The sequence below is a fragment of the Etheostoma spectabile genome, unplaced genomic scaffold, assembly GCF_008692095.1.
Source record: "Etheostoma spectabile isolate EspeVRDwgs_2016 unplaced genomic scaffold, UIUC_Espe_1.0 scaffold00019139, whole genome shotgun sequence".
NCBI lineage: Eukaryota > Metazoa > Chordata > Actinopteri > Perciformes > Percidae > Etheostoma > Etheostoma spectabile.
In genome coordinates, this window is record NW_022604700.1 from 13,688 (window position 1) to 29,433 (window position 15,746).

The 15,746-nt window shown below is 40.8% G+C and overlaps 5 non-coding genes across 5 annotated transcripts; 4 read left to right on the forward strand and 1 right to left on the reverse strand.

Moving 5' to 3' along the window:
- Positions 1-10,341: 10,341 nt before the first annotated feature.
- Positions 10,342-10,423, forward strand: trnas-aga (transfer RNA serine (anticodon AGA)). Its single transcript has one exon. It is a non-coding gene; the product is annotated as a tRNA-Ser (tRNA).
- Positions 10,424-11,674: 1,251 nt separating this feature from the next.
- Positions 11,675-11,787, forward strand: LOC116683852 (U5 spliceosomal RNA). Its single transcript, XR_004330714.1, has one exon. It is a non-coding gene; the product is annotated as a U5 spliceosomal RNA (small nuclear RNA).
- Positions 11,788-12,588: 801 nt separating this feature from the next.
- On the reverse strand, positions 12,589-12,660 carry trnap-cgg (transfer RNA proline (anticodon CGG)). The gene has a single exon. It is a non-coding gene; the product is annotated as a tRNA-Pro (tRNA).
- A 1,250-nt stretch (positions 12,661-13,910) lies between these two features.
- Positions 13,911-14,126, forward strand: LOC116683851 (small nucleolar RNA U3). The gene has a single exon (XR_004330713.1). It is a non-coding gene; the product is annotated as a small nucleolar RNA U3 (small nucleolar RNA).
- A 1,408-nt stretch (positions 14,127-15,534) lies between these two features.
- trnat-agu (transfer RNA threonine (anticodon AGU)) lies at positions 15,535-15,608 on the forward strand. Its single transcript has one exon. It is a non-coding gene; the product is annotated as a tRNA-Thr (tRNA).
- The last annotated feature ends 138 nt before the right edge of the window (positions 15,609-15,746 follow it).

Below are 15,746 nucleotides of genomic sequence, written 5' to 3' on the forward strand. Positions count from 1 at the left end.
TGTATGTGCATTAATCTAAAACAAAGTTGATGTCATAATGAACTGTGACGATATAATGAAAAGAAAGATGATTTGTATATGTATTAATGAAAAAGAAAGTTGATGTGTATATGCATAAATCTAAAAGAAAATTGATGTCATAATGAATAGTGATGATGACATAATGAATGTGTATGCAGAATCAAAAAGAAAGTTGATGTGTATATGCAGAAATCTAAAAAAAACCTTGATGCGTGTATGCATTAATCTAAAAGAAAGTTGATGTGTATGTGCATTAATATAAAAGAAAGTTGATGTGTATATGCGTACATCTAAAAGAAAGTTGATGTGTATACAGTGGTATGAAAAAGTGTTTGCCCCCTTCCTCATTTCCTGTTCTTTTGCATGTTTGTCACACTTAAGTGTTTCGGAACATCAAACCAATTTAAACAATAGTCAAGGACAACACAAGTAAACACAAAATGCAATTTGTAAATGAAGGTGTTTATTATTAAAGGTGAAAAAAAATCCAAACCATCATGGCCCTGTGTGAAAAAGTGATTGCCCCCTAAACCTAATAACTGGTTGGGCCACCCTTAGCAGCAACAACTGCAACCAAGCGTTTGCGATAACGTGCAATGAGGCTTTTACAGCGTCCTGGAGGAATTTTGGCCCACTCATCTTTGCAGAATTGTCCTAATTCAGTTACATTAGAGGGTTTTCGAGCATGAACGGCCTTTTTAAGGTCATACCACAACATCTCAATAGGATTCAGGTCAGGACTTTGGCTAGGCCACTCCAAAGTCTTCATTTTGTTTTTCTTCAGCCATTCGGTGGTGGACTTGCTGGTGTGTTTAGGATCATTGTCCTGCTGCAGAACCCAAGTTCGTTTCAGCTTGAGTACACGAACAGATGGTCGGACATTCTCCTTCAGGATCTCTTGGTAGACAGCAGAATTCATAGTTCCTTTTATCACGGCAAGTCTTCCAGGTCCTGAAGCAGCAAAACAGCCCCAGACCATCACACTACCACCACCATATTTTACTGTTGGTATAATGTTCTTTTTATGAAATGCAGTGTTCCTTCTACGCCAGATATACTTGGACACACACCTTCCAAAGAGTTCCACTTTTGTCTCATCGGTCCACAGAATGTTGTCCCAAAAGTCTTGGGGATCATCAAGATGTGTTGTGGAGAAATTGAGACGAGCTTTGATGTTCTTTTTGCTCAGCAGTGGTTTTCTCCTTGGAACTCTGCCATGCAGGCCATTTTTGCCCAGTCTTTTCCTGATGGTGGAGGCATGAACGCTGACCTTAACTGAGGCAAGTGAGGCCTGCAGTTCTTTGGACGTTGTTGCCGGCCACTCCTGGGAAGGTTCACCACTGTTCCATGTCTTCGCCATTTGTGGATAATGGCTCTCACTGTGGTTCGCTGGATTCCCAAAGCTTTGGAAATGGCTTTATAACCCTTTCCAGACTGATAGATCTCAATTACTTTCTTTCTCAATTGTTCCTGAATTTCTTTGGGTCTCGGCATGATGTGTAGCTTTTAAGGATCCTCTGGTGGACCTTACTGTGTCAAGCAGCTCCTATTTAAGTAATGCCTTGATTGTGAACAGGTGTGGCAATAATCAGGCCTGGGTGTGGCTAGAGAAATTGAACTCAGGTGTGGACAACCACAGTCTAACATGTTTTAACAAGGGGGGCAATCACTTTTTCACACAGGGCCATGATGGTTTGGATTTTTTTTCACCTTTAATAATAAACACCTTCATTTACAAATTGCATTTTGTGTTTACTTGTGTTGTCCTTGACTATGTTTAAAGGTTTGGTTCCGAAACACTTAAGTGTGACAAACATGCGGAACACACACTTTATGTATTAATATAATAGAAAGTTGATGTGTATGTGCATTAATCTAAAACGAAGTTGATGTCATAATGAGCTGTGACGATGACATAATGAACGGTGATGATATAATGAAAAGAAAGTTGATTTGTATATGCATAAATCAAAAAAGAAATTTGATGTGTATATGTATAATGAAAATGAAAGTTGAGGTATATATGCATACATCAAAAAGAAAGTTGATGTGTATATGTATTACTCAAAACAAAAGTTGATGTGTATATGCATTAATATCAAAGAAAGTTGATGTCATAATGAATTGTGATGGTACATAATGAATTGTGATGATCACATAATGAATGGTATTGATATATTGAAAAAGAAAATTGATGTGTATATGAATAAATAAAAGAAAGTTGATATGTATATGCAGAAATCTAAAATGAAGTTGATGTGTATATGCATTAATAAAAAGAAAGTTGATGTGTATAAGCATTAACAAAAAGAAATTAGATGTGTATATGCATTAACATAAAAGAAAGTTTATGTGTATATGCATTATCTATCAAAAAAGTTGATGTCATAATGAATAGTGATGATGACATAATGAATGGTGATGATAAATCAAAAAGAAAGTGATGTGTATTGCATTAATATAAAAGAAAGCTGATGTGTATATGCATTAATCAAAACGAAAGTTGATGTGTACATTTATTAATTAAAAAGAATTTTGATCTGTATATGCATTAATATAAAAAAAGTTGATGTGTATATGCATTATTCTAAAAGAAAGTTGATGTGTTTATGCATTAATCAAAAAGAAATTTGATGTGTATATGCATTAATATCAAAGATAGTTGATGTGTATATGCATTAATCTCAAAGAATGTTGATGTTATGTGGATTAATATCAATGAAAGTTGATGTGTATATGCATTAATCTAAGAAAGTTGATGTGTATATGCATTAATCTATCAAAAAAGTTGATGTCATAATGAATAGTGATGATGACATAATGAATGGTGATGATAAATCTAAAAGAAATTGATGTGTATATGCATTAATAAAAAAGAAAGTTGATGTGTATATGCATTAATCTAAAAGAAAGTTGATGTCATAATGAATAGTGATGATGATATAATGAATGTGTAGATGCATCAATCACAAAGAAATTTGATGTGTATATTTATTAATTAAAAAGAATGTTGATCTGTATATGCATTAATATCAAAGAATGTCGATGTGTGGGATTAATATCAATGAAAGTTGATGTGTATGTGCAAATATAAAAAAGAAAGTTGATGTGTATGTGCATTAATCTAAAGAAAGTTGATGTGCATTTGCATAATCAAAAATAAAGTTGATGTGAATATGCATTTATCAAAGAAAGTTGATGTCAAAGAATTGTGATGATGATATAATGAATAGTGATGACGACATAATGAATGGTGATGATAAATCAAAAAGAAAGTTGATGTGTATATGCATAATATAAAAGAAAGTTGATGTGTATATGCTGTTGTGAAATGTTTAGTTTAAAATGGAAAAGGAAATGTTAAATATAGTTTATAGCTGATACTTGAAAAGGTACACAACTTTATTGTTTTATACTGAAGAACATCACAGAAAATGCATTTATTTTGAAGTAGCCTTCACGGAAGTTGTGTGTGTATTCTTGCTAGTTTTTGCAGATGAACGTGAGATGCTAGACGTAATCCGTGTCCGCCAGGCCTAAACTGTTCTTTCTTGTATAAACTGCAGCGTAGAGAACAATAAATGTTCTTAGTAAAAGACAAGCGTTTTCGGTCGTCATTCGAAGCCATTCCACTACATTCTGTTAGACGTGCTAATCAAGTTCAGGCTCCACCAGATAGCCTTTACTGCAGACATTACTAAGGCATTCTTGCAGATAGCTCTAACAGAAAGGGACAAAGATGCTGTGAGGTTTTTGTGGCTGCATGGACCTCCAACCAGTGACTGTAAAAATGAGCTGCGCATCATGAGGATGAATAGAGTGGTATTTGGTGTGTCACCCAGCCCATTCCTGCTAGCGGCAACCATAAGACAACATATCAAGCAATATGAAACTGAGCAACCTACAGCTGTGAAGGCACTTAATGAGTATCTATGTAGATGATTTCATCTCCAGCTCAGACAGTGTGGAAAAGGCCTTTTCAGTCACCACAACAGCAAAGGAGATTCTGTCCCATGCCAGCATGAATTTGTGCAAATGGGTAACAACTCACCAGAACTGAGGGCTAAGTGGACAGAAAGTGGACTAGAGCCCACACCAGAAACCGGCACTTGGGGAAATGTACTGAAGGTGTTAGGATTAGTCTGGAGATCTGAAAATTATAACTTTGTGTTTGATCTGAAAGGACTGCTGGACATCTTAAAGGGAAAGGAAAACACAAAGAGAAGTGTATTAAAGACATCAGCTCGCATCTTTGACCCCATCGGGTTTCTCACCCCATTTACCATACGGGTAAAATGCCTTTTTCAAGGACTATGGGAAAGGGGAATTGATTGGGATGAACAGTTGCCCCCAGACCTGGCTGAAAAATGGGATCAGTGGTGTGCAGAGCTGCCGCAGCTCCACTTGGTTACAATTCCAAGATGGTACCAAGTTAAAATACAGCCAAACTCACCGACATCCAAGTTGCATGTCTACTGTGATGTCAGCGAAAAGGCATACAGTGCAGTTGCCTATCTGCAAGGAGAGAACGAGGAAGGACAAGTTATCACCAGTTTTGTGGAATCAAAGTCAAAGGTGGCCCCACTAAAGAAAATGACCTTGCCACGCTTGGAGCTCATGGGTGCCCTGATTGGAGCAAGATTAGGGAACAACCTTCTCAAGCCATTGAACATGGAAAGAAATCAGCTTAATATGTGGACTGATTCCATGATTGTATTTCATTGGATACGTAGGACAGCACATAGGTGGAAGCCATTTGTGGCAAACAGAGTGACTGAAATTCAAGGTCTCAGTAATCCAGAACTTTGGTCCCACTGTAGTGGCAAAACTAATCCTGCTGACTTACCCATGAGAGGCCAGAGTGTTGAGAATCTCATCCAAGAGCAGCTGTGGTGGAAGGGACCCACTTCCCTGTCATCGGCTGATGAAGCAAAGAACATTGATGAGGAAGGTGGCTTAGATGAAGTTAACACTGAGCTTAGGTCTAAGTTTCAGGTTGTAGTGCAGCTTACCAGCACTGAAGAAGCAGAGCCACTATTAGACCTAGAGAAGTACAGCAGGTTAAAAACAGTGTCTAGAATAACTGCATGGGTGAAAAGGTTTTTAGCTAATGCACGTTCTGGTCAAAGGATTCAGGGTGAACTCACTTCTGAGGAGCTTACTGCAGCAGAAGTGTATTGGGTGAAGGTGACACAAGGGCATAGTTTTAGCCAGGAAATCTGTCAACTTAAAGAGGGACAAAACCTGAGAAGAGATTCAAAAATCAAAGACCTGACACCTTTTTTGGATGAAAATGGTCTCATTTGTGTGGGAGGCAGGTTGCAGCATTCTAATATTAGTTACAGGGAACAACACCCATGGGTACTGCCTACAAAGCACAGATACTCTGAGTTAACAGTTCAGTCCTGTCATGAGAGAGTGATGCATTCTGGTGTCAGAGATACTCTAGTGAAAATGAGGGAGAGATTCTGGGTTTTAAGGGGTAGACAGCTAGTCAAGCGGGTGGTGTTACATTGTAACATGTAACACCACCTAACTAAAACTAAAAGTGAGACCAGCCCAGCAAGTTACAGCTCCGTTACCCAGAGATAGAGTCACAGAGTCCCCACCATTTGAAGTTACTGGGGTAGATTTTGCAGGACCCTTGTATGTCAGATCAAGTGGTCAGCCTAAGAAGGCATACATCACACTTTTCACTTGTGCTGTGACTAGAGCAGTACATCTAGAGTTAGTTTCAGATCAGACTACTGAAAGTTTTCTTTTAGCTTTAAAGAGATTTATTGCAAGACGAGGACTATGTAAAGTTATTTACACAGACAATGCTAAGACATTCAAGAGAGCAGAACAAGACCTAAAACAACTATGGAGGTCATTTAAGGAATCAGAGCTTACAGAGTTGTTTACTGAGAAAGGGATCACCTGGAAGTATATTGCCGAGCGAGCTGCTTGGTGGGGCGGCTTCTGGGAGAGGCTTGTAAGATCTGTAAACACATGTCTAAAGAGGGTCCTGGGGAGGGCTTCACTAAACTTTGACGAGCTGACAACCATGCTTGCAGAGGTGGAGGCTGTGCTGAATTCCATGCCTCTTTCTTATGTGGACAGTGATGCATCAGAACCCCAGCCACTCACACCTTCTCATTTTCTAGTTGGGAAAGGCTGACTTCCTTACCACCAAAGACTATGCTTCCTCCATCTCAAGCAATCAATGTGAGTCGAGAAGACATGTGTAAGAGATGGAGATACCGACAGAGACTAATAACCAGCTTTTGGAACAGCTGGAGAAAGGACTACTTGCTGAAATTGAAATCAGCTCACAAGTGTGACATACCCACACCCACTTTGCTAAAGGTGGGAGACGTCATATTGCTCTTTGGGGCGGCTGTGGCTCAGTGGTAGAGCGGTTGCCTGCCAATCAGAAGGTTGGTGGTTCGATCCCTGCCCCTGCAGTCATTGTTGAAGTGTCCTTGGGCAAGACACTGAACCCCGATTTGCCCCCGGTGCTGCGCATCGGAGTGTGTATGTGTGTGAATGTTTATCTGATGAGCAGGTGGCACCTTGTACAGCAGCCCCTGCCACAGTGTATGAATGTGTGTGAATGGTGAATGTTCCCTGTAGATGTAAAAGCGCTTTGAGCAGTTGTTAAGACTGGAAAAGCGCTATATAAATACAGCACATTTACATTTACATTTGATCGAAGAGGATAACGCCCCCAGGCAGACCTGGAAAATGGGCAGGATAACAGAGCTATTTTCAGGAAGAGATGGACTTGTTCGTTCCTGCACTGTTCGTACTACTACAGGAAGTTTGTTAAAGAGACCTGTTCTGTTGATTTACCCTTTAGAGATTAATTAGGTGATAGGCTGAATAGTAATGAACAACAGTTCATTGGGCGGGAGGATGTTGTGAAATGTTTGTTTAAAGCAAAGGAATGTGTGGTGTTTAGTTTAAAACGGAAAAGGAAATGTTAAATTATAGTTAATAGCTGATACTTGAAAAGGTACACAACTTTATTTGTTTTATACTGAAGACTGTCACAGGAAATGCTTTTATTTTGAAGTAGCCTTCAGGGAAGTTGTGTGTCAATTCTTGCTAGTATTTGCAGATGAACGTGAGCTGCTAGATGTGATCCGTGTCCGCCAGGCCTAAACTGTTCTTTTCTTGTGCAAACTGCAGCATAGAGAACAATGAATGTTATTAGTAAAAGACAAGCGTTTTCGGTCTTCATTCGAAGCCATTCCACTACAACATATACAGTTCTGGAGACGTAACAAAAAAGTAACCTTGACCTTTGACCTCCAAAATCAAAATCAGTTCATCCGCGACTCCAAGTGGTTGTGTATGCCAAATTTAACATTGAACATTTAAACCTCCAAAATCTCATCAATTGATCTGCAAGTTCATGTAAAAAAGTTTGCCCAATTTAAAGAAAGTCCCTCCCTGGGGTCCTGTGTTATCACATTCACAAGAATGTGAAGTGCGTACGTATGTAGAGATGGACAGACGACCCAAAAGCATAATACTAGGATACTAGTAATAGTAATACTAGGAACTAGGAACAACTGGTGCTGAGACATAACAAGAGACAAAAAAAAGAGGTGGGGGAGACGGAGATAAGCCCTGACAGAGTAGAGAACTACAGACAAAAGACGTGAAATAGTGCCAAGTGTGACCAGAAGAATTGGAAAAAAACTAGAACTATGAAGGACAAACCTTTCTTAAGCAACATGTCACCCAGAGGCTTTCCCCCTCGGAAACACCAAGGCTAACACAAGTGGCCAATAGTTTACTTCAACATTTTTCCCGGGTAGGGGTCCCCACAGAAATCTTAACCAATCAGAAAACTAAATGAACATTGAAGGAGGTATACTCCCTGTTAGGGATCCGGGCATTACCCTACATAGTTTGTGGCTTCATGAACAATATTGTATTATCTCATAGGTACTGGAAGCCACACGTTTCCAACAATGCATTTCTCAATGCCCAGATGTGTGACAAGATTTACATTGAGCGTTGTATTGTCCAGCAGAAAGGCAACAGATGTGTTACTTTTTGACTAGATTTGTACCATAGCAGTGCAAGCATTTTGCCAAGGCTCAATTTCCAGCCACCGCCATGTTTTGAAACCATATACAACATAAATATTACACATTTCACCCAGGTTTCTTCTCTTATTTGATGATTTCAGAAAAAGTAAAAAAAACTCCAGAAATGATCAGGGGATGTAGCTCAGTGGTAGAGCGCATGCTTCGCATGTATGAGGCCCCAATCAATCCCGGCATCTCCAACAAGTGTTATTGTTTGGTCTGAAGAAGAGTTACAAAAGCTCTTATTCTGAAAGAGAAAAGTATTAAAAGGCAATTTCCTTGTGTTCATGGTAACTAATGCAAAAATCAGTCTAAATGACCACATGTTTTGCAAGATTTGCAGTGAACAGTCCATTGCCCAGTGATGGTGGTATAGTTGTCAGCATAGCTACCTTCCAAGCAGTTGATCGGTGTTGGATTCCCAGCCATTGCAGTAGCTTTCTTTAGTGATGTTAGTTTTTAACTATGATTTATACAATAGCAGTGCAAGCATTTTGCCATGGTTTGATTTCCAGCCACCACCAGGTTTTAGAATAGAATAGAATGCCTTTATTGTCATTATACACAAGTACACGGTACTTGTGCAACGAGATTAAAGCAATCCCTTTGCAGCGTTGACACAAAAAATATATGAATATACAGTATAAAATATCAAAAATATAAAGTCAAAGATATAAAGTGTAGTGACTGTCGAGTATACATATAAATCAGCTTGAATAAACATAGATAAGTGTTAACACTCAATAAATAATATTGCACAGTGATGGAATGAAATGATTAAGTACTAATATTAAGTAAATAAGTATTGCACAGTAATGGAAAGGTTAATGTATTAAATATTGCATTGTATGAAATGAAATTGCACAGATTCCAGTGTCCTATGAGGTATTATATAACAGTAACAGTATAACAATAATATTGCACAGTCGGACGGAATGTAGAAGACAGTCCGGGGGCCGGGGGGGGCTGTGGAGTGGAGTCAGTGCATATGTGAGTTCAGGGTGGTTATGGCCTTCGGGAAGAAACTGTTCTTGAGTCTGTTGGTCCGTGCTCTGATGCACCTGTAGCGCCTTCCTGAGGGCAACAGGTCAAACAGATCAGAGCCGGGGTGGGAGCTGTCCTTTATGATGTTCTCTGCTCTGCTGAGGCAGCGGGAGGTGTAGATGTCCGTTAGGGAGGGGAGAGGGCAGCCGGTGATCTTCTGTGCTGACCTTACAACCCTCTGCAGCCTCTCCCTGTCTGCCACGGTGCAGCTGCCGTACCATACTGTGATACAGTAGGTCAGCAGGCTCTCGATGGATGAGTGGTAGAAGGTCAGCAGCAAGTTGGAGTCCAGGTCGTACTTCCTGAGGACCCTCAGGAAGTGTAGTCGCTGCTGGGCCTTCTTGATGACCGCTGTGATGTTGGCTGACCAGGAGATGTCAGCTGAGATGAGGACACCAAGAAACCGGAAGGTGTGGACCCTCTCCACACACTCGCCGTTGATGTACAGGGGGGCTAGGTCGGTGCTCTTCTTCCTGAAGTCAACGATGATCTCCTTGGTTTTCTTGGTGTTCAGAGACAGGTTGTTCTCCGAACACCAAGCTGCCAAGTTCAGGACTTCCTCTCTGTAGGCTGCCTCGTCTCCCTTTGAGATGAGTCCGACCACTGTGGTGTCGTCAGCAAACTTGACGATGAGGTTGTTGTTGTGGGTCGGACTGCAGTCGTGGGTGTAGAGGCAGTACAGTTTGAAGCCATATACAATATTAACGTTACATATTCCACCCAGGTTTCTTCTCTTATTCAGTGATCTCACAAAAAAGTCCAAAAAATCTGAAAATCATTAGGGGCTGGAGCTCAGTGATAGAGCACATTTTGAGTCTCAAACAATCCAGATGTGTTACAAGATTTTCAGTGTATATTGTGCTGTCAAGCGATGGTGGTATAGCGGTGAGCATAGCTGCCTTCCAAGCAGTTGACCTGGGTTCGATTCCCAGCCATTCTTGTGTGGTTGCTTGCTTTATTTGTGAAGATTAGCCAGAAAGGTTACTCGCCCAACACAATTTGGTAAAATATTACATCTCTGTTATGGTCCAACTAAGGGAGCATATCAATCAATTAAGCTGCCTCCATGAGTATCCACAGACACAGGCAGCGCACTACGATTTGAAAATTGCCCGTGTCTGGTAACTGCTTGCAACCAATTAAAAAGTTTATGAACATTTGTGCAAACAGGTATACTTCTAGGCCTTTTCAGGTTGTTGTGGCCGAGTGGTTAAGGCGATGGACTAGAAATCCATTGGGGTCTCCCCGCGCAGGTTTGAATCCTGCCGACAACGAGAGGCATTCTTTAAGAGTGGTAGCAAACCAATGACACATCATAGTATACCAAATCACTGATGTGCATTCATTAACAATGATGTGTTATCTGTAAGCCACCAGTGTCCACCAATGTATCTCTTAGCATTTATTTTCAGTCTGTGTTACAAGATTTGCATTGAGCGTTGTATTGTCCAGCAGAAAGAGAACAGGTGTGTTACTTTTCGACTATGATTCATACCATAGCAGTGCAGGGTCCAGGTTTGATTTCCAGCCACTGCCGTTGCATTTACAGGTTTTGAAGCCATATACAACAATAACATTAACCCGGTTTCTTCTTTTATTCAGTGATATTTCAATTTCCTTGCGGGAGTCATCCCAAAAGGATTAATAAAGATAAGTGTATGTCTATCTCAGAAAAAAGTCAAAAAATCTGAAAATCTTCAGGGGATGTAGCTCAGTGGTAGAGCTCATGCTTTACATGTATGAGGACCTGGCATCTCCAGCAGGTATTATGGTAGAGTCTTTAAAAGAGCTGCAACAGATATTACCTCCTGTGGTAATCTGACTGGTAGGGTTATAGAACGTAGTGGTAGACTAAGACCTCCTGTGACACAAACCAAGTAGTATGCTCTCTCTTTTATACCTCAGACTATCAGACAGCACAACAAGCACTTTAACAGTACATGTTTTACAGTTTCTATTTTACTGTATTACATGCTTGTACTGTTATGTTTTTGTATTACACTCCAGTTTTTATGGGTGTTACGGCAGGTGTGAGCATTGTAGAGATTTCACTTCAGACACTTTGCTTTGTTAAACATCAACAGACTGGAAATAGCCTTACTGATGATACAAAGCATAGGAATTAGCAGAGGATTGTTTCGATCCATCGACCTCTGGGTTATGGGCCCAGCACGCTTCCGCTGCGCCACTCTGCTCTGCAACTTCTCACCAGGCCTTGGAGAATCTGTGATTCACATTTTGACGGAAGGTGGCAACCAAGGTTACAACAGCTTACGGGTTGTAAAGTTAAACATTTGGTAGACCTTGCAACTATCTTTTATGTGAGCTACATTGATTATTCACATGTAAGACTTGTGATTGGCTGGCGTTTTAAAAATGTCATTGTGAGTACAAATATAAACATAAGTAAGTAGTCTACCAAGTTTCCTCTTATCATTTTAGTTTGGACACCCAGTGAGGCTTACCACGATGGTTTGGACTGGGTCGACTAGGGTTTTCAGCTGCTCTCGAGCAGACGGCTGTTTTCACTCTGGTTTCTCTTCATAACACACAAGTCTTTCGCCTTTAACTAAAGACTTCCTTGGAGGGGAACGTCGATGAGTTGAAACTATTTTTGGGCTTTGCTGTTTGGCCGAGCCTTTTGTACTTGTTTTTGCTTACCTTTGCTTTTACTCATCAGCTCTGTTTTAATCCCACCCAGAAAAGAGATTTTAGACATGGAACAAGCCATCTTTTATTTCCTGTGGAGGTCCAAGTGGGAACGAGTGCAAAGAAGAGTGATGAAGAAGCCAAAGGAGAAAGGAGGGAAAGGAGAGCCGGACCTGTTATTGTTTTTAGGGAGCAGATTTACAGCTATACACATAACAGCAGCCACGACCCCATCCAGAAATCCTAAGACTGCAGCTATGGCACGGTTCTGGATGGGATCATACCTCAGAAGAGTGAAGACATTACCCTCTGATCTTAAAGTACCTGTTAGGGATGAGCGAGTACAGCATTATCTGTATCTGTATCTGTATCTGTACTCGGACTGGGCGGGGCCTAACCCGGGAGTGGACAGGATTTAACCCGGAAGTGGGTCGGGTTGTCTTGAAATGGGCGGGGCTTTAACCGGTATGTTATTTTAAGCATGCAATTGATATGGGTTGATCAGAAGCGGGGGGGACTGTGTTCTACGGATTAAATAGATTTAATAAATTCGAAAATTAAAAAAAAAACTCTTGACAGTCAGAGACGCAACAAATGAAAAAGGAGAGCCATGTTCTGCTCATTGTTCCTCTTATTTTTTCCCAGTTTTTTCTGTTGCATGAAGTTGAAGCAGGACATGAAAAATTGCCAGCATGCTCTAATACAACTTTGACTGCTCCTAATCTGGGCTAATTTAATGATAAACTGGATTTTAAATTTCAGATTACGATTGCAACAGCTCCTGCCTTCAGAGCTCGTCCGGGAATTGAACCCGGGACCTCTCGCACCCGAAGCGAGAATCATACCCCTAGACCAACGAGCCACTTAAAAACAACATAATAGAAATTTTCTATCGAGTAAATGTGATCAGTGACTTGAAAGGCAATTGTTAAGTAGTTTTTTTGGCATGTGTTGTTTTTATGGCTCCACTACCAGATTGAGCTTTCTGACAATAGTGGACGAAAGACTACTTTTGAAGCAAAACATTTTACCAACATTGGAACTTGAATTTTGGTAAAAAGGAAATTCAGCTTGAAAAAGGAAATGCAGCTTGGATTTGTCACTGACTTGAAAGACTATGGTCAGGTAGATTGTCATGGGGACTTTTCATGGCTCCACTGCCCGATTCAGCTTTCCGATATCATTTGACAACAGGAAACATTTGATACAAAATGTTTTTTACCAAAACACAGACTTGATTTTGTCAGTAAAAAGTGAAAGTAAAATCGGGGGAAGGGGGAATTTTCAAGCCCCACCTGCTCCCATCACCCCAACACAAAATGCTTCACCCTGTTTAGTTCTGACTCTGGGGACAGAAGGCAGACCTGTCCCAGATGACCTGAGAGGTCTGGGGGGTCATAGTGTAGTAGCAGATCAGAAATGTATTTTGGACCTAAACCGTTAAGTGATTTATAAACTAGCAAAAGTACTTTGAAATCAATTCTTTGAGACACAGGAAGCCAGTGTAAAGACTTCAGAACTGGAGTGATGTGATCCAGTCTCTTGGTCTTAGTGAGGACTCGAGCAGCAGCGTTCTGAATCAGCTGTAGCTGTCTGATTGATTTTTTAGGGAGACCTGTAAAGACCCCGTTACAGTAGTCAAGTCTACTGAATATGAAAGCATGGACAAGTTTTTCCAAATCCTGTTGACACATAAGTGCTTTGACCCTGGATATATTCTTAAGGTGATAAAAGGCTGTCAGTTGTTGTATTGGACTATAGTCCCCTGGCGATAAGGTTATTTAAATTTGTGTGTCGTCCACCTTTTTATGGTAACTTATTTTGCTGTTTTTCATAATCTGAACCAGTGGAAGCATGTTAAGAACCAGTATTAATGCAAAGAAAGGACTGGAGCATTTATTGTAGAGAATAAGTAGGCTGACACTGAAGTATTGAGACAACAGTGACTGAAAATCTAATTCAATCTACATATCGGTCTTCTTAAAGATCTAAATAGATTTTCTCACCTCAGAGTCATCTGGAGCACGTAACGATTAGCTTCTGTCCCTCTGAACCCTGAGTGACAATCACTCTGCAGTGAATGAGATGCAGTTCCCCCCCCCCAGTCTAACCAAGACTATACTTTCAGGGATCATTTCTAGAGTTTCTGACTTGAGGAATGTGTTTCTAAAGTGTTTGGTCTCGCTGACCACGATGATGAGTCGTGATATTCCTTTCTGAGCGTGAGGCTGACAGAGAGTAATGATTCACTTCATATGTTCTCTGTCATTGATGATCGTTCTTTTCTTCTTTATGGAGCATTGAAGAAGGGAATATGTTCAGAGTGGTAGTAGCAGATATGTGGAAAACTAACACGTGTGAAAGTAATAAAACATACTAAGCTTTCTGTTTAACTGAAGTTATAGTCAGTCTTGATGAATGTCCAGTCCATGCTGGACAAGGTTACTTGAAAGGGTTAACACCTACTTTCTTGACTTTGTAATGCCTTATGTCCGGTGTAAAAACGTAAACTGAGTTAAGCCATAATTCATTTTTATTTCTACCTTTGCTTTTCCTACTTTGACATGTCAAAAAGGTACATTGTTTGAAAGCCCATCTCTACACATCCATGTTCCACTCCCACAGGTGTTTCCACTTGACTAATCAGACTGTATGGCCTTTACAGGCTCAGCTTGATTGACATGTATTAAAGGGGTGGAACGGTACACTGAAGTCCCGGTGGACGGGATGGCATGTTGGAACGAGGTTTGCGTACATACAGCAAATACTTGAAGCCAGGTTACTCTACGAGTGGATACGGGGCGTTGAAGGTGATGTGTAAATCCTGATTGATTCAGTGATTTTTTGGCCCTATTTGTGTCTAAAGGCTGGTTAAGCACTGTAGGGAGGAGATGCTGGACAGTTTTTTTTGTCTCGTTCCAGTGATTGGCATGTCTGGGTGATGGCGTTGGATATACGGGTTTGAATCCAGCCTGAGGCCATTTGCTGCATGTCACTCCCCCTCTCTCTCCCCTTCATATCTTCAACTGTCCTCTCAATTAAAGGCCTAAAATGCCCAAAAAAAAATCTTAAAAAAAAAAAAAAAATCTGAACTTATATGTTTAAATTATAGCCGATAGAGAGAGATCCACCCATTACCTTAATTTATATGCGTTGTACTTTTCCCTTGCTGGGTGAGTTAGGGAAACTGTTACAGCATAGCAGAGTTTTCTGTCCACCTCCACACGCGTAGTCTTCTCTTCAAGCAGACTTACTGCCTCCTGGTCTTGTCTTGACCTGGTTCCCACTTTCTCATTTTTGTGTGGCAGCACATTCAGCTGCAAGAGATTCTCAACAATCTGGAAGAGCTCCATGTTGGAAGGAACAGTGGACGTCAGAAGGTACTGTTGCGGCCGTAGCTGTTGCTCCACGATCCGTGCTGGGCTCTGAAACGTTCCCCCCCAGTCTGGTTCAAATGGTGAGTGGTCCATCTGGTGGACCGAGCTTCACTGGCTCTATGGGGTGAGATGTGGATGATCAGCACCAATGGAAAGGAGTGGGCTGGCATTCTCAAACTGCTGAAGGGAGAGACCTGCCAGGTACTTCTACCTCTTCTGCTGACTGACTGGATAGGATTGATCCGCCAAGCCTAGGCGAGCTAAGCCATTACTCCCAATACTGCCAGTCAGTGTACTGTATGTTTAGCTTATATACGGTAAAAGACAAATTAAGACTTAACAGGGATGCTACTTGTGGAGGTGCTGTGGCTTAGTTGGTTAAAGTGCCTTTCTAGTAAACAGGAGATCCTGGGTTCAAATCCCAGCAGCACCTTGTTGTTGGAGAGATTACCTCTTTTGGCGCGTCATCATCAACCCAATCCCTGTGAAAGTACCCTGGTAGCAAATAAAAATTGCATGTTACATTTACACAGAAACACCAATAACATGGCCACAAGGTGTTCTATTTGCC